This window comes from Astatotilapia calliptera, chromosome 13, assembly GCF_964374335.1.
Source record: "Astatotilapia calliptera chromosome 13, fAstCal68.1, whole genome shotgun sequence".
In the NCBI taxonomy this organism is placed as follows: Eukaryota; Metazoa; Chordata; class Actinopteri; order Cichliformes; family Cichlidae; genus Astatotilapia; species Astatotilapia calliptera.
Window position 1 is genome coordinate 18,514,606 of NC_137434.1, and position 16,132 is coordinate 18,530,737.

Sequence of the window (16,132 nt, forward strand, 5' to 3'; positions counted from 1 at the left end):
CTACACTGCCAAGAAGGCTCACACACATAATGTGATGTGACCACGCATGATAAGGTGCTGCAAGTTTCTGTGTAATACAGGAAAATTGAAAATGCAATACAGCTTTCCAGTGAGTCAGTTTGGGTTTAGGTGGGTGGGTTGGTTTTTTCACTACATTTCTCACACACTTTTTTTTTTAAAGTTACACTTCCACAAATTAAAGTGAAAGCTTGTACTTCTTATAACACTTTGTATAGCTAACTGACAAAACTGCTTATAGTTATAGGTTATTTTTAAGGTGCTTGTCATTTTGCATAGTTTTCACTTGGTCCCCGTACAATTCAGCATCAACTATCAGCCTACAGTATCTGACAGCTGTGGCAACTCAGCAAATTCAGAATTTACAAACAAAAAAATATGTGAGCACATAATTAATGCTTTTTGCATTTTGAAATTAGCTCCGCATGCACAAGCTACAATGATTAAACAGTGAGCTTTTAGTAATAAAATAAATGGATCAACTATTATCTGCAATAACATCAAAGTACCCATAATGCAAAATTATACTTTCATTTTCAGTATGTGCATTATGACTCTGCTTTTGCTCTGGGGAATTTCATGATGCATTGACTATGTTCTCCTTGGAATTCAGCGTATTTATGGCATGTAATTGCCACATTTACTTCATCCATCGCTGCTAATACAGTCAGAGCGGTATAGGGTGAGATGTATGTCGCTCCATTTTTCACCCTGTCCCTCCTCATATTGAACACAGCAATAAATACTGCATGTGTTGTTCTTTGCTCTGCCCCGCCCTTTGCCATAGCTCTTGTTTTGCAGCCCTGGGATTGAGGCATCTTCATTCCAGTCCTCTGTACCTCACAAGCACCATCAATAATTCTGCTAAAGAGTGCACTGAGCTGAAAATGGGGGAGGGGGGGGGCTAGTAGGGATGTGGGGGGGGTGAGGTGACACTTGATGGCTTTTCCATGGCACACTCAATCTCTCTCTACCTCCTTCTATTCCCGTTGTGCTCCCACATTTCCTAACATGACCTTCTGCAATGTTGTTTATCATTTTGTGCCGTATGGACAGCAGGAACACAAACACAGGCACACAGCCTTTAGCCCTTTGAGAAGCAGAGAAGAGGCACCATAAAAAGCTGAAGTAGGCTCTCAGGGGAGCTTTTATTTGTCTTTTTACACCGCCATGAGAAGCCATGAGAAGAGGTCATTATCAATCGGGGGAAAGGGTCTGAATGTTACAATAAGCGCATTATGACAGATAATGGAATCTAACATTAAGGCACTTGAAAAGCATACCTTTTTCATTTGGTTGGAATTTAACCTTGATGTTTGACAATAGATATGTCCACAAAGCAGTTTCTGAGGCTTTATTAAATTTTGTCAGGTGCTGTGTATAAAACCTCTTTATGCCACAGAACATAAGCTTTGCTCCGTTTGTTCACACGTGGTATTTTCAGCTTGTTTATGAGAAACAGTCTGAAATGTTTTTCTTCATTTCTCAAATAAACAAGAGTCTGCTGCCTCATAAATGTTTTCATGGCTCGCACACAAATGGAAATCAACCTTTTAGGCTGAGACTGTTGCTAATAGATGGCAGTGGCCTTCCCTCTGGGTGTTAGAACATTTGTCTGCCGCCACACATTCCACTGAGCCAATTCCTCGTTTGAAACTCGGATCTTATGATACCAGATGAATCAGATGAATTTTTTGCAGCAGAAAACTATCTACTCCTATCATGCTGAGAAATGTAATAAGGCCTCTCTAACTGGTCTTCAATATGCTTTTTTTTTTCGCTGTGCATTTTTTTAAAGAGATCTTTTGCATATTGGAAGCCCATCTTATTGATACGTGGTCATTTTAAGCAAACAAGCAACATTTAATAACAACGTGACTATTTTAGATTTTCGTATGGAGTTGTGATTTAGTTTTTGTTTTGTTCTGCTTTTGCAACTGTCCTTTCCACCAAACCTTCTCTAAACATCTCCTTTCCCTTTGTAATGTTGGACTTTTATTAACAAATGTCAGCATCTGGCAAATCAACTATGCAGCATTAGACACTGTGGCGACCTCTTGTGACTAAGGGAGCAGCTGAAAGTGGCTTTTTTTAAGCATGGTAAGAATACAATTTCAGATATGCTACACACAATATCTGTTGTACCTTCTGAGCAACATATAAGAAAATTAGCATGATGATATAAGAAATCAAATTAAAGATTCACAAATGTATTACTCTCATCTGTTTCATTTTAATCGAATTTTATCATATTTTAACAGGACAGTGTTCAGAAGTGGGGTTGTTTTTTTTTTTGTTCAGATGCAATTCCTGATGCAACCCCAAAGAGGATTTGTGTCTCTGAGTGTACTTGAACAAACAATCTTTTCATTGTAAAGCAAATGTGTAAATAAACACTGTTATTATCTAGAACATTCCCAAAGACACGAGAGCTGCAGCCCACATAAAAAATAAAAAAAAATCCCACAAAACCCACCCAATTTTAAGTGTAATCAAAATACAAGAGAAAGTGATTTAGTTCCTGGAATTTTTTTTTATTTTATTCAAAAACATAAACGTCACAGGCTGTTTGCTATAAATGGCTTGTGTTACCCAGTGCAAAGGGTTAAGGTCAATGTATGATCCACCTGCCACTGGGACACAAGCTTTAATACAAAGCAGTAAATTTAAGTCAGAGTGATGAGTAATATCAAAAAGTAACCACCTCCTATTCCCAGTTTAATTCACGCTATATATAAATAAATACATTTATATAATTATGTAACTGTACATAATTGAAAGTAATTTCAAACTTTCTTCTCCTCTTTCTTTCAAATTTTTTGTGCCCCACCATGGGGCCCCTGCCCACACTTTAGGAATCACTGATCTAAAATGAATGTGACCTTGCAAGATTCCTACGATTTAATGACAGCATTATTCAAAAATGTACACAATTACAAGCATAATGTCATTTTATCATACAAACTCCATTAAGCTGGCACATGTTAAGACTAAACTTCCACAATCTCAGGAAACAGATGTGAGCGTCTCCGATCTCTAACGTATATTCTATAATTACCTCTTTATTCCCTCATCTGTTATGGTATCAAATATAAAATAAAGGGCAAAGACATTAAGATCACAGTTTAAATTGACAGCAAAGTGAAATGAATGAGCTGCTGGAGAAGATGGCCTACTGCAGTGGGACTAATAAACCTACAGGCAAGTTCAGAAGGCATAGGAGGTTCCTCCATCTGCCAATTAAATGAAGAGGAAACTGATGGAAAAACAGTTTCATTGAGGATCAGAAAAGAGTGATGAAGCTGTGAGCGCCACAGGGAATTTTACTGCATTTACATCACAACTGCCACCAACTTTGTCTTCTTAAAGAAAGAAATAAATTGATTGGTGCTCATATTTTTGTCTCATTTTTCTATGCTGCTGCCGACAACTTCCTTCAAGAAGTTAGTTCTAAAAGAAAGTTATGCTATGTGATGTTTTTAATTGTATGTTTGCCCTATATAGTAAATATCAGTTGCCAGACGGCTGATTTTTTATGGCTATTTCTACTCATTATTTTGGATTATAGACATTGGTATATCTTGAAGAGTTTCTTCACACACCTGGTTATGCCTTTCAAAATCTGCACATATGACTACATTGGACCAATAACTAATGTATCAGCAACACTGTAGCAACACAAAATGCAGCAGCTGGAAGATATCGAGTGCTTTCATATGCCTTGTCTAAACCTTTTAAAAGGTATTGATTTGAGTAACAGCCTGGAGCCACTGAGGTGATTTCTTCTCATCGCTGGACCAGAGCACTGATGGGGTCTATCCATATGTCTGTCTGTCTTACTGCCCCAAAGCTTTCTTTTATTTCTTCAGCTTTTACATAAATTCTATTTGACATCTAGTGGTTTGATGACACCTGTGGAAGATATTGCCTGGTTATGCCCCTTTAGCTCCTAAATGCTGACATTTATACTCATGGCTGCAGGCTGTGCCATTTGGCCAGCATCGTTAGTGTACAAATGTTAAATTGTCTTTTTTTTCTCTCTTTAAAGCTGAGATGAACTATTGTTCCAGCTGTGTAATAATTTGCCCCAGGCCTCGAGCTCTATTTGTTTGAGACACAAAAACAGATCAGTCTGTCTTTGCACCCAGTGAGGCACTTTGACAACTTGGACAACATGCTAGTATTTTATTTTCTCCTTCCACATTGTGATACATAACAATGCTACTTGAAAGCTAGACCATAGTGGCCATTTCCATGTTCTCTACAGACAATAACTCTGAAATCTGCAAAATGCCTTATGACCCTTCTACTCCTGTGAATTGTCTAGTTCTAATTAAAAAGGCTTATATGTGGCTGTGTGAGCACTGGCATGGATATAATGTGCTTTGATGGGAAGGGCTGGGTTGCTCCTGCTCTGGGGGACAGAGGGTAGCAGGGAGCAAAAGATACCGAACAACAGACTGAGGGAGGATATAAATCAAATCTCTCTGGAGATAATAGGACACACAAAACACACACATGCACTGGGTTTTCTGGGGTGTGCTGGAACTTTGGCACCCAAGTCTCCAGGTTAATGACATCAGACCTAATTGGGAACTGAAGCATGCAAAGATGATTACAAGAATAGAAATGTAATTGAGATGGAAAGCATTAGAGATGATTTTTAGGAAAATATGAAGGCATAATAAATTAATTCAGTCTGGTTTTCTTTATCTTATGTGGTTAGAGAAGTGTCGCTGTTATATTTTACCTTTAATAAAAACAGAACCAGGACGATCTGATAAAAAAGGCTGGTTGTAATTGCATATGATGATGATTAAAGCCTTGGCTAAATTCAGGCATTGGATTATGTGACAATCCTTTGTCTGTCTGCTGTCCTTCTGCATGTGATTTGGCTGTTCGATTCAGGAGCCACAAGGCAGAGCAGTCTTTCTAACGGTTCATTTTGGGTAAGTTTTGTCTTTCACATGTATCTTCTTTTTTGGCTCTTAGTCTTGGTTTCTTTGTGGTAGACTGTGGGGATATCAGGGATGGATGCTGACATAAAACAGCCAGAAGGTTAAGATGCAAAACTCAATGGTCCATTCTGAGTAGCCTTTAGCAAGTGGTAAATAAACATTTTAAGTTTATCACCAAAAAGCTAATCATTAAGACTCATTAAGGAGTACTGCTGGGTATTTCATGAAAAAAACGTCTTTCTAATCGAGTGAAATAGTGACGCTGTTTATCTTTCAGCTCATGTGGAGCTATGCCGCAGTCAGTCTGGTGCATTAGTCACCTGGTTACTACAGGGATATGTGAAAGATGGGCAATGTATGCCGAACTCCAAGGTTTACATCCTCCCTCAGGCTGTGATTCAAGTTCTTTATAAAACAAGAATCGATCGGCTCAAAACAAAACCAAAACCAAAGCAAATGACGAAAACAGCAAAAAAGTTGCTGCTGTATGAAGATGTATAATGATATACCTCTATTTTGTCTCAATCCCCTGATAAAGCCCATAAGGCCATAACGTTTGCATTTTTGATTATATGGCCTGAACAAATTGGCGAGCTTGTAATTTGTCAGCTTTTTCTGAATGTTTTTGCAAGTGCTACCTGATTGGGTACTTATAATTGGAGTTGCATGATTTGTTCTAGCACAGATGAATATTCTGGGAAAGCACATCCTCTATAGAGACTGTACTAGATATGAATGGAACTTTTGCAAAAAGTTGCAGATGATCTTATAACAACACTTAAATACAAAAGTCGCATAAAATTGTCCCATATATGACCCCTAGCAAAATGTAATTTCTTTTTTTAGAAACCTTTCGTTTGCTCATATTAAACACGCAGGGTATGACAGGCTAGTCAGTGAGAACAACTGGTTACTTTAACCCCAAGACAAGCTTATTCCCTTGTTTCTAGTCTATTTGTTAAACAACAAAGCTACAGATGGTAACTTCATGATTACTGTTTAAACATGTGAGCGTCATAGATCACTTTGTGCAATTCTTGAACATAAGGTAAACTGAACATAAGGTAAATTATTGTATTTTCCCAAAGCCTGCAAGCATGTTGTGTTCAAAGGTAAGTTACATGCTTGTCAAACTTCTGAAGTGCTCAAAATTTTAAAAAGAAGACGACAAAACAAACAAACAAAAACTGAGCCTTAAATATTACACTGAGCCTCTGGTTTTATTTTATTCCAGCTCATGTGCACGGTCTAAGGGGAAACACTTTTTTAGTAAACACAGTCAATTTCCTAAATCTTTTAATATGACATACCATTAGGAATCAAATGCCACTGGTTTTATCCAGCCTCTCCTTCCCCCAGCATCTGTATTTTTGCCTCTATAGAGATTTCACAGATAATCTCATATAATAGTGAGAAATGCTTACTTCATGTTGATGTTCCTTGTCAGTTTTCTCATGTGGTTTAAATGATTCATATCTCCAGCATGCCATTTAAAAAGAAAAAGCGCATAAATTTCACATTTCTACTCCATGTAAATCTATATTTCCTTTGGAAAACTCTTGCTTTCATGGAGTTTCATTCAGCAATGATAAATGTATTGACTGTTATTCATAATTTGCATTACATTAATAATTGAAAAGTCTTTAATTATGGATTACATGTTTTTGACACATCTTATGTCTTGTGCTGCATAATTCAGAAATGCTACAAGATGAATACAAGAGCAGTGGAATCAAAGATGAGTTCACCTTTCATTATGTAACGCTGAACTGGTTCATCAAATAAAGACCTCATGCAATACTTAGGACTTCTGAATATGGATTAGGACCATTATTACACCTCCTCTACATGGGAAAATGCATTGATACACTATGAATACTTATTTTATCCTCACACTTGTGCATCTCTCACAACCTAAGTGTATTTTACTAGTGCAATTATATATAATTGCAAAGTAATAATAAATGATTGCAATAATATTAGCTAAAACAGTGTAAATGGTAATGGTAAATGGCCTGCATTTGTATAGCGCTTTACTCAGTCCCTAAGGACCCCAAAGCGCTTTATACTACATTCAGTCATTCACCCATTCACACACTGTTGATGGCAAGCTACATTGTAGCCACAGCTGCCCTGGGGCGCACTGACAGAGGCGAGGCTGCCGGACACTGGCGCCACCAGGCCCTCTGACCACCACCAGTAGGCAAACATGGGGTTAGTATCTTGCCCAAGGACATTTGGCATGCAGCCAGGAGGCAGCCTGGGATCAAACCACCGACCTTCTGATTAGCGGCTGACCAGCTCTGCCACCTTAGCCACAGCCAGTGTATACTATAAGTATCACACATGCACTCACACATGTTACACACAAACACACATGTAGTTTAATTAAAACATTATTAAATGTATACATAAATATATATTTTATATATCTTGATATATCATATGTAATCTTTATATTGGCCATTAAAAATCTTTGCTTGCTAATTTAGAGAATCCAACATCCACTGATGTTTTTAAATAAAGGAACTTTTTTTCTATCATTTTTTACGGATTTTGATGACCCTGACTCTAAAGGGTCAACGATATAATAAATTAATTTTTAAAAGCTCCAGATTCTGGGGGGAGTTGCACCACCCTAATCAAAAACGGACTGACTTCTATGACTTCTAAAACTGTCTTGTTTTACTAGAACATTTTGTGTCCTGTCATTCATGAAGATATTACTTTGACACATGACCCACTTAAGTCACTGCAGGTGTCTATGATACCATTACATATAATTTTGCAGTAGCTCAACTTTTTCTCACTATACACACATCACATAAAACATGAACAAATTAATACTAATAACTGTCCATTGAAAGTACTAAATCATATGATTCTATATTTTTACAGGCAGGCAGGCAGACAGACTGATAGCATGTGTTGTACTTACAATTTGCACAGCATTTAAAATTATAGTATTTTTTTTTTTTAGTAAAACTGGATTTAAAATAATTATCATATGTAACTGTACAGTATTTCAGCAAAGACAGAGAGAACCTGGCTTATTTACTAAATCAAAGATGAGGCGAAGCTTAGTCTTGATACAGTGTCAGATATCTGTATAACACTGTGTTATGAATCATTTAAGAGGTCAAGAAATGCTACTGCATGGCAAAAAAGAGACCACAGTCTGACATCTTTATTTGCATGACAAGTAAGGACAGTGACTTGTTACATACAAAATCTCAACATCACTGTGATATAATCCACATGTTTTATTCATTGGGGAGCTTACTGTGAGATTTGTGGATTGGCTCCATGTTGAGCCATTTAGCACTAATTCTCCCTGAAATATCTGTTATTGTTTGTGCTTTAACAACGATACCAGATTATTTAAATCCGTTGGCTAATGGATCTGTCAGACTACACAAATGGATTTTAATTAGATTAAACATCTCTTCGCAGTCATGGCCAGACTACTGATTGAACCTGACAGATTGAGTTATTATGATTAAGCTTGGTGTTTATGGACAAATGATTCCAGCCTACCTAAAAATCAATAAAGGACACCTCAAGGACCATTTTCACGAGAAGTAGCTTGTATTGCATAATAAGGTTTCTCCAGCATCTACGTGGTGATTAATTATGTTCAATACTGCTGTTGAGCTCAGTCATTTAGTTTGTGTAGAGAAGCATAAGCTGCTTTAATTCCTGTCTCAGAGTCAAATATGTTTTTTAATCCCCAATAACATTCCCACCTGCACATCTCAAATCTTGCGGCTGTAGTATAACATGAAGCACCTCATTGATTAAACAGTTTTAGTCACACAGTCAGTATAGAGCCTTTGCTGAAGGATTCCACAGCTTCCCCCTTGTGCTATTTTGAGAGACAATCTTTTGGTATGCAAGGAATCATGGAGGGAAAACACCTGACATGTCACATTACTTCATTATTTGACTCTATGTCAGTGCTACAATGCTTCTTTTATTTTGTACAGGAATTCTTGCGTTTTGGCCTGTATTTGTATAGCACTTTACTTAGTCCCTATGGACCCCAAAGCGCTTTATACTACATTCATTCATCCACCCATTCACACACTAGTGATGGCAAGCTACATTGAGCCGGGGCTCGAACCGGCAACCTTCCAATTACAAGACGAACTGCCAACTCTTGAGCCACGATCGCCCCACGATCGCCTATTCCACTGACAAATTATGTTTGTGGTTCTTGTTACAAATAGCAAAATAGTATGCTAATTATAAATACTCAAAGCCATTAATTCATCCATCCACCCATCTATCTGTTCAGCCAGCTATCCTTCCATTCATACATTTTCTGGTGTAGCCTACAAAACTGTGTCTATAAAAAATATATCTCGTTACAAGAAATGAGAACCATGCTCATTTGGTTTTACATAAGTACCCACCCCTCCCTCATATTCACTATCCCCTACCACCAGGCACTACTTTAACTCAGTGGGTGACCATCTTCCACATGGTTAGAATACAGCAGCCCAGGTTTCAGTCTGATCTGCAGCTCTTTGCTGCGTGTCTTCTCCCTCTCTTTCTCCCCTATTTCCTGTCTACCTTCACTTTTACACTATCTAATAAAGGCAAAAATGACAATAAAACAACAACAAAAAAATCCTAAAAAGAGGTGGGACCACCACCCCAGTCTGCTACTCCAGGCTCTGGACCTTCAGCCATGTTGCAGATGCTTCTCAGCCAGGAAAACAACATCGAGAATCTCAGGCTAAATCTCACCCACCCCAGGGGCTTTGACACAGGCAGCACTTTTTTAAACACTGCCCTGGTAATGGGCAAGTCGCCCTCAGACTCTGTTTCCTTTGCAGAAATCCCACAAGCTGGGCCAAGCTTGAGAAAACTCTATCTTCAGCTTGATGGCTCCCTTCACCTCTGGTGTCTACCATCTGTTTTGGGGGTTACCATTATAACAGCTTCATGCAACAACCACAACAACAGAAGTGAAGAGCAGCTTTATTTGGACTCAGTGTCCCCAGCCTTTGTGTGAATGTTGTTGAAGTTCTGCTGGAGGTGGGAGCTGAAGATCTCCCAGGTGACTTTTACTTTCACTGTGAGCCCAACCTAGGGACTCAGGCAGTTAGAGCCTGTAAGTCTTGCATTTCAAGAAAATAAACTTTTTTCAATTGATTATACGTTTCAGTTGAAATTTTACAGCCCTCAAGTACTGTGAGCAGTTACTTAGTCACAAATTCTATTGTACTCTAAATGGGACATTAATCTATAAAATGAATATCAGGATTTAATGAATATGACTTAAAATTGGAGATTGAGATCATAAACCCAATTGGATAGAGTTATGAATCAATTTCATAGACTTGTTTACAATTTAGACTGAAACCTGAGAAGTCACTGGAAATAATTGAAAGCAATTTCTCTGTTCAGTCTTTTCAGTCTTTTCAGAAACATAGTAACAAATATAAGTATGTCATATGATTTTTTAACAAAAAACTACAAATAGTTTGTTTGTTTAAAAAAAAAAGGCCAGAAATTAAAATCAATCTATTTAAAAAATAAACTTATAATAAAGATCTAGTGCACTAAAAATAACTGTTATAAGAGAAGTTCTCTTTAGCACTATCCTTTTCACACTTGTGCTTTAAATCACACAGTGAGACATTTATTAACAGAGTTGCTGTTTATGGGCTGTATAATAATTACATGCATTGTAACTAATAGTTGTAACATAAAACCATAATAGGGTGAAGAAAACTTTTATGGGTAATGATAAGCAGAAGTTAAATTGACATTAAACAAATTCTTTGCTTTCATGGTTGTTTAGCTTTGAGTAAAAATATGTTCAAACTCAAATTTATAGCCCAGGTTTGTGGATCACTATTTACAACTCTAAATAATCTAGATACAGAGATTTGCACCACCAACACTTATGCAAACACAATACAAGACAAAACATTGCAAGCATTTGTTGGATTTGGTATTATGTAAAACTGTTGGTGGTCTTTGTAGTTATTTTTAAAAGCATTTTAGTGATCAGTAACACAAGAAAAGCCCAGTAAAAAGCAATCATGGGTGCTGTTCTTGTTGTTCAAAGCATGTTTTCCATTCATTTTCTGTTTCTTTTGGTCATTTTAAGTGTTCACGCTAAGGGGCCTGGGTTCAAATCCCATCTGGGACCTTTCATGCCATGTCTGCATGTGTTTTCTTTAGCTGTGCAGCTACTTCTCCCACATTCTAAAAAGATGCATGGAATCAGATTAATTGGGGATTTTAAAATTGACTGTGAATGGAAGCATGAATGGTTTCCGTACCTATGTGTTGGCTCTATGATAAACTGGCAGCCAATGTTCCCTCTAATTTTTCATGTGTCTGAGCGAACACACAAACTCCCTGAGCGGTCCCTTGGACCACTGTGAGCAACAACAGACGTGTGCACTGTAGTCACGCCAGCATCGAATCCATCCAAGTTACATGGTTTATTAAAATAAGAAAATTACAGCATTTACATTTATGTTAGACAACTTTTAATTAACTGCTTTAGCCCACTTACAATGAAAATTGTAAGTGAAAATTTAAAAAAAAATCTTGTTCATGACCTCTCCAACTCCAGTTTTGAAAACAAAACTTTTTATTCATTTATTTATTATAAAGCTCTGACTTGTATTATGAGTATGAGTCTGTGGTCTGGAAGAGAGTCCTGTAACTCTGTCTGCAAAATATAGTTTATAATGACCAGTGTTGGGCAATTAATTATATAGTTACTTCTTAAAAAAAAGTTACTGAGTTTTGAAAACAAAGTTTTTTGCAGCTGTTTACCTAAAAATGCTGCCATGGCATTTTTTTTAACAAACATTTCAAAAATATTAACTGAACAATCAGCTGTTCTTCATCAAACTTGATGCCGCACAAATTATTTGTGCCACTCCAAAAAATAAATTCTGTCCACTATGAGATAAAGGAGAACAACAGCCTGATACCTGCAGGCCTGACAACAGGAGATGTATCACTCCTGTAACACCTGTAACATTCAGCAGTCACCTCATTGTTCTGACACACACAACTAAACTATTGACTACACTACACACTAACTACACAAAATTTGCCCTAAACGTTGCAAATCTCTCACATCTCAAAACACCGCCGTCACTCCTAAAACTCCCGTTTCTTAACAACTAAATACCATGTTGCCATATCATTTTTTTTGATTGGTCGATATGGTACATTTTTCCATATCGACCATTTTTTTCATATCGGAAAGGGTGGGGGTGTTTTGGTTTTGGTTTTGCTCACACGCGGAGAGTGCTTTCGAGCGTTTTCCTTATAAAACGCCGTTTTTACCGTTTCTTCCTGCAGTAAATATAAACAACGATAGGATTCAGGAAGAAAACCAAACATTGCATATATTTTTATCATAACGTGGCATATCAACACAATTTAAAAACTGGTATAAAGTCCACACTTTTTCCATCAATTGTTCCGTCTGTCCTGCTCACATCTCCAACGGTTCTACACGTTGTCATTAAAGTGGCTTCACTCCACATCAGCCACGCCGCTTTGCTAGCTAAAACACCGGTGATTGACTGGACTATGGGATAAGCTGGCATCGTTCTAATCCCATATGGGAGCAGCCAGTCACTTACTGACTAACACTGCAAAACAGAATTGTTGAAGTTTTAATTTTAATTTCAATTCAGGTTAGATTTTTTTTGTGCGCAACGCAGATTTTCTGTGCGCATAGACCGTGCCAGCAGTGCACAATTGCGCACGCGCGCAGCCTAACACTTAGAGGGAACATTGCTGGCATCATGTTCAAGTTGTAGTTTACCTCTTGCCCCCCAGACCCTCTATGCCCCTGAATGAATTTCAAGTGTATTTCAAGTGCTTTTGTGTTGCTTTGTTCCTTTTTTCCTTTGCATTGCTTTCTGGTTTTCATGGATCTGTTGATATTCACTTTACTTTTTTGTATAATTGTTTGATTGGCTTTGGGTCTGTTTATGGTTGGACTAATACTAACTAGCCAACAATATATCACTTACTAATTTTGATAGCAGACACCAGTGGTAGTTTTGCTAACTTTGAATTTAAATAGTCTTTTACGGAGGAGTTGTTTTTTCTGCTTGTCGTATTTATTTTCTCCCGTTTTTGCAGGTGAATTTTGACCTCAGCTTTCCTTCTCTATTTAGGCCTAATCTTCTTTATCTTTGCAGGATATTCAAGAGTTGTGTGAAGAAAACACTATAAATGCCGATGAAATCTGCATGCAGATTTCCAGATCAGGGCTTATATGGGATCAGTGTAAGATAAGCTGAGAAAAGTCTTGGGCATGTAGGCATTGTTATACTATGCAATCTCGCATGCAGATTCAGCACTTACATCTAATACACTTGATACTGAGGGTGTTTTCACTCTGCTTATGAGATTTACGGAAAAGACAGGAACAAATTGCAACTGATCTATCTATCCAGCCCTGCCAGATAGAGACATACTATGCAGATTGTCAAGACTTAGGGGCAGTGCATGCTAAAAAATATCTCTTCTTATTCCTTCTTTTTCAAACATAAAATGAAAAATTTTAAAAAGCACATTTACACAAGTCTGTGAAGTCTCATTTAATCCCTTTTATATAAGCCCAGAGACAATAAAAGGTCAGTGTTAGGGATACTGAACTCATGCTTTGTTGACTCTGGCTGTAATACAACATTTTTTAGGTGTCTTAAATAAGTATAAATAATAGCTATACTCTTCCTTTCAGTGGCACTATTAAAAGCTACTATTATCATTTTGAAGTAGGCTCTCCATTCCACATATTTTTGCATATTTTAATGAAGGTGATAAATAGAAATGACCCAGAAGCATTGATATTATGACCTGTGAGAGAAAAATAATAATAGTTAAGGAGAGAGTGAAAACAAATAGACTGCTTTGAAATTTGTAGATTCAGCTTTGCATAAAAACTGCCAGCACGTTTTGTAGCTGGGATTTCTGAGATCCCAAGACAGAAGTCGATTTCTGTAGGAGACTAGAATAATTCCAGTTCGGCTTTATGTACAATTTACAACGAAATAAATAAGGAATTTTTTAGCTTTTAAATTGTGTCTGATTGGGATTAGGTTTGAATTTAAGATTCAGATGCCACAAGTGAAAAGAAAGCAAAGTGTTGGATGTTTTGTTTATCAGGAGGTAAAAATTTCAGAGATAACCATGAAAAATAAATGAAGAAAACAAAGAGGAAATGGAAATCAGAAATTGAGAGCTGGCCTTAAAAACAAAGGGAAGTATTGCCTTTTATCTCGGAAGCTAATTGGGTTAATTGGGAACCGGCGCAAACGGTGAGGCAGTAAAGTGAGAGCAAACGGAAGAAAAAGCAGCAGCCCTGCAGTGCGGGATATCCAGCTGGGAAAACTAGTTGTGACAGAAGCATCCTGGGGTGCACAGCTTTAACTATAGTGAGGACGTTTAGTAGGGATGAAGGAAGTTTTCGATTAATTTAATGTTACCGATATGCAGATGCTCTGATTTGATACCTGATGTTAGAATGAATCCAAATGTCAAAACCTGCACCGAACAAAACAAAAAACATCATCACTGGTACTGTGTCTCAAAATCTTCATCTTTTCAGCTCCAATTGCGTGGCCTAAATTTGTTAAAGGGCAGCACATTTGGGAATCCTGGACACTTGGACTCCAACTTTGGGTGGCGCCAGAGCTCAAGAAACGAGGAAATGGGTAAAAACCAACACAACTCATCGGGTAATCTGCCCGGAGATTCGCTTTATGGCTTCAGCCGTCTCCACATTCCATTAGGTGATGTGTGGATCTTTTCAGCGGGTGGCAGGACTTGCCACCTGTCAGGAATGGTAAACAGGCTTCGCTGAAGACCTCGTTGACCCTTTCTTCTTTTGCACAGGGAAACGTTCGCAGCTTTTGTTCATGTGCATCTGTGTTCGTGAAAGAAATACGGACAACTTTAACTGACATCGGCGCAAGAGAAAGTGAGCCACACGCATAAGTGGCAAGATTATAAGCGGAGCGTCTGCACCCGGAACCCTCCGACCCCCTTCGCTTTTTTGAAGATTAGTGGGTTGACCACGTCTGAAGGACACTAACAACCGGATTAGGTATTGTGCAGTGTAACCTACTTCTCACCACTCCTGCATCTTGTCCTCTGAAAATTTGCGCAATGACCTTTGGTACACTTGGAATACAGCGGCTGCGTCCGTGAGGTAAGGGGATCAATTTTGGTCACTTTTGAGTTTTCTTCAGGCTGTTTGGATTCAGTATGTGAAGTTGTACAAGATGTAAAAAAATCAGTCTCCACACATACAGTTTTTGTCTGATCCTCCGTTATAGCTTGTTACGTGTAGACGCAATCGCATTCGTTTTGAATATTTTTTGTCGAAAACAATTAAATTAATGGTGAAGGATTTACTCATATTGTATGTTGCACAGCTTTACCCAGGCACCAGGCACGGCATTTTACAAGCTTATCACGTCAGATTACTCAAACGCTCTGTATATCCAAAGCTCAAAGCATAAGGCTAAATGTAATTTGCAGAACGTGCACCCGAGGAGAGGATCAATAGTTAAGGGATTCGCATTTTAGTCTGCATTAGTACATTCTTGGTATCATTACTAAAGATGCCTCTACCTACTCTGAAAGGAACATCAAAGATTGCCGGGTTATTTCTTCCGAGTACCACTAATGTACGGTACACGTAACACGTGCGAGTTGGATCGTGACATTTTTCCTCCCAGGAGCTAAAAGGAGGTGTGTTTGGTCTTGGGATCACCATAAAACAAGAAAACGTGCATGTCATGAGTCTGGCTTGTAGAGCTGAAAACCTCTGTATCATCAGACGGGCACTTCTTGAGCTGCATAGAGTCAATAGATACCGTCGTATGAGAGCTTAAATATTGTAATTAGTTTACTCTATAACTTAATAAAATGGATGCAGCAAAGTGTGTTCTTAGGGGCAGTGTATAGGGTTCTGTAGTATGACTGGGACTATTTCTGTATTTAGTCAGAGTACCATTTGCAAAAACTTAATGCCCAAGTCTGATACATTTCTTTATTTGATTGTGCGAAGGCTTGTTGGTGATTTAGGGATATTCCTCTGGAAGGAATGATTCGGTGAGATAAAAATGTATTGGTAGTGTGTGTACATAATC

At 37.9% G+C, this 16,132-nt stretch overlaps 1 protein-coding gene across 1 annotated transcript in view; it reads left to right on the forward strand.

The window, feature by feature from the left end:
* The first annotated feature begins 14,280 nt into the window (after positions 1–14,280).
* LOC113035231 (protocadherin-15-like) overlaps positions 14,281–16,132 on the forward strand; it is a 238,074-nt gene continuing 236,222 nt past the window's right edge. The window contains exon 1 of the mRNA XM_026190646.2: positions 14,281–15,186. The gene's annotated coding sequence lies outside the window, so the exon portion shown is untranslated. The remainder of the gene's footprint in view (positions 15,187–16,132) is intronic.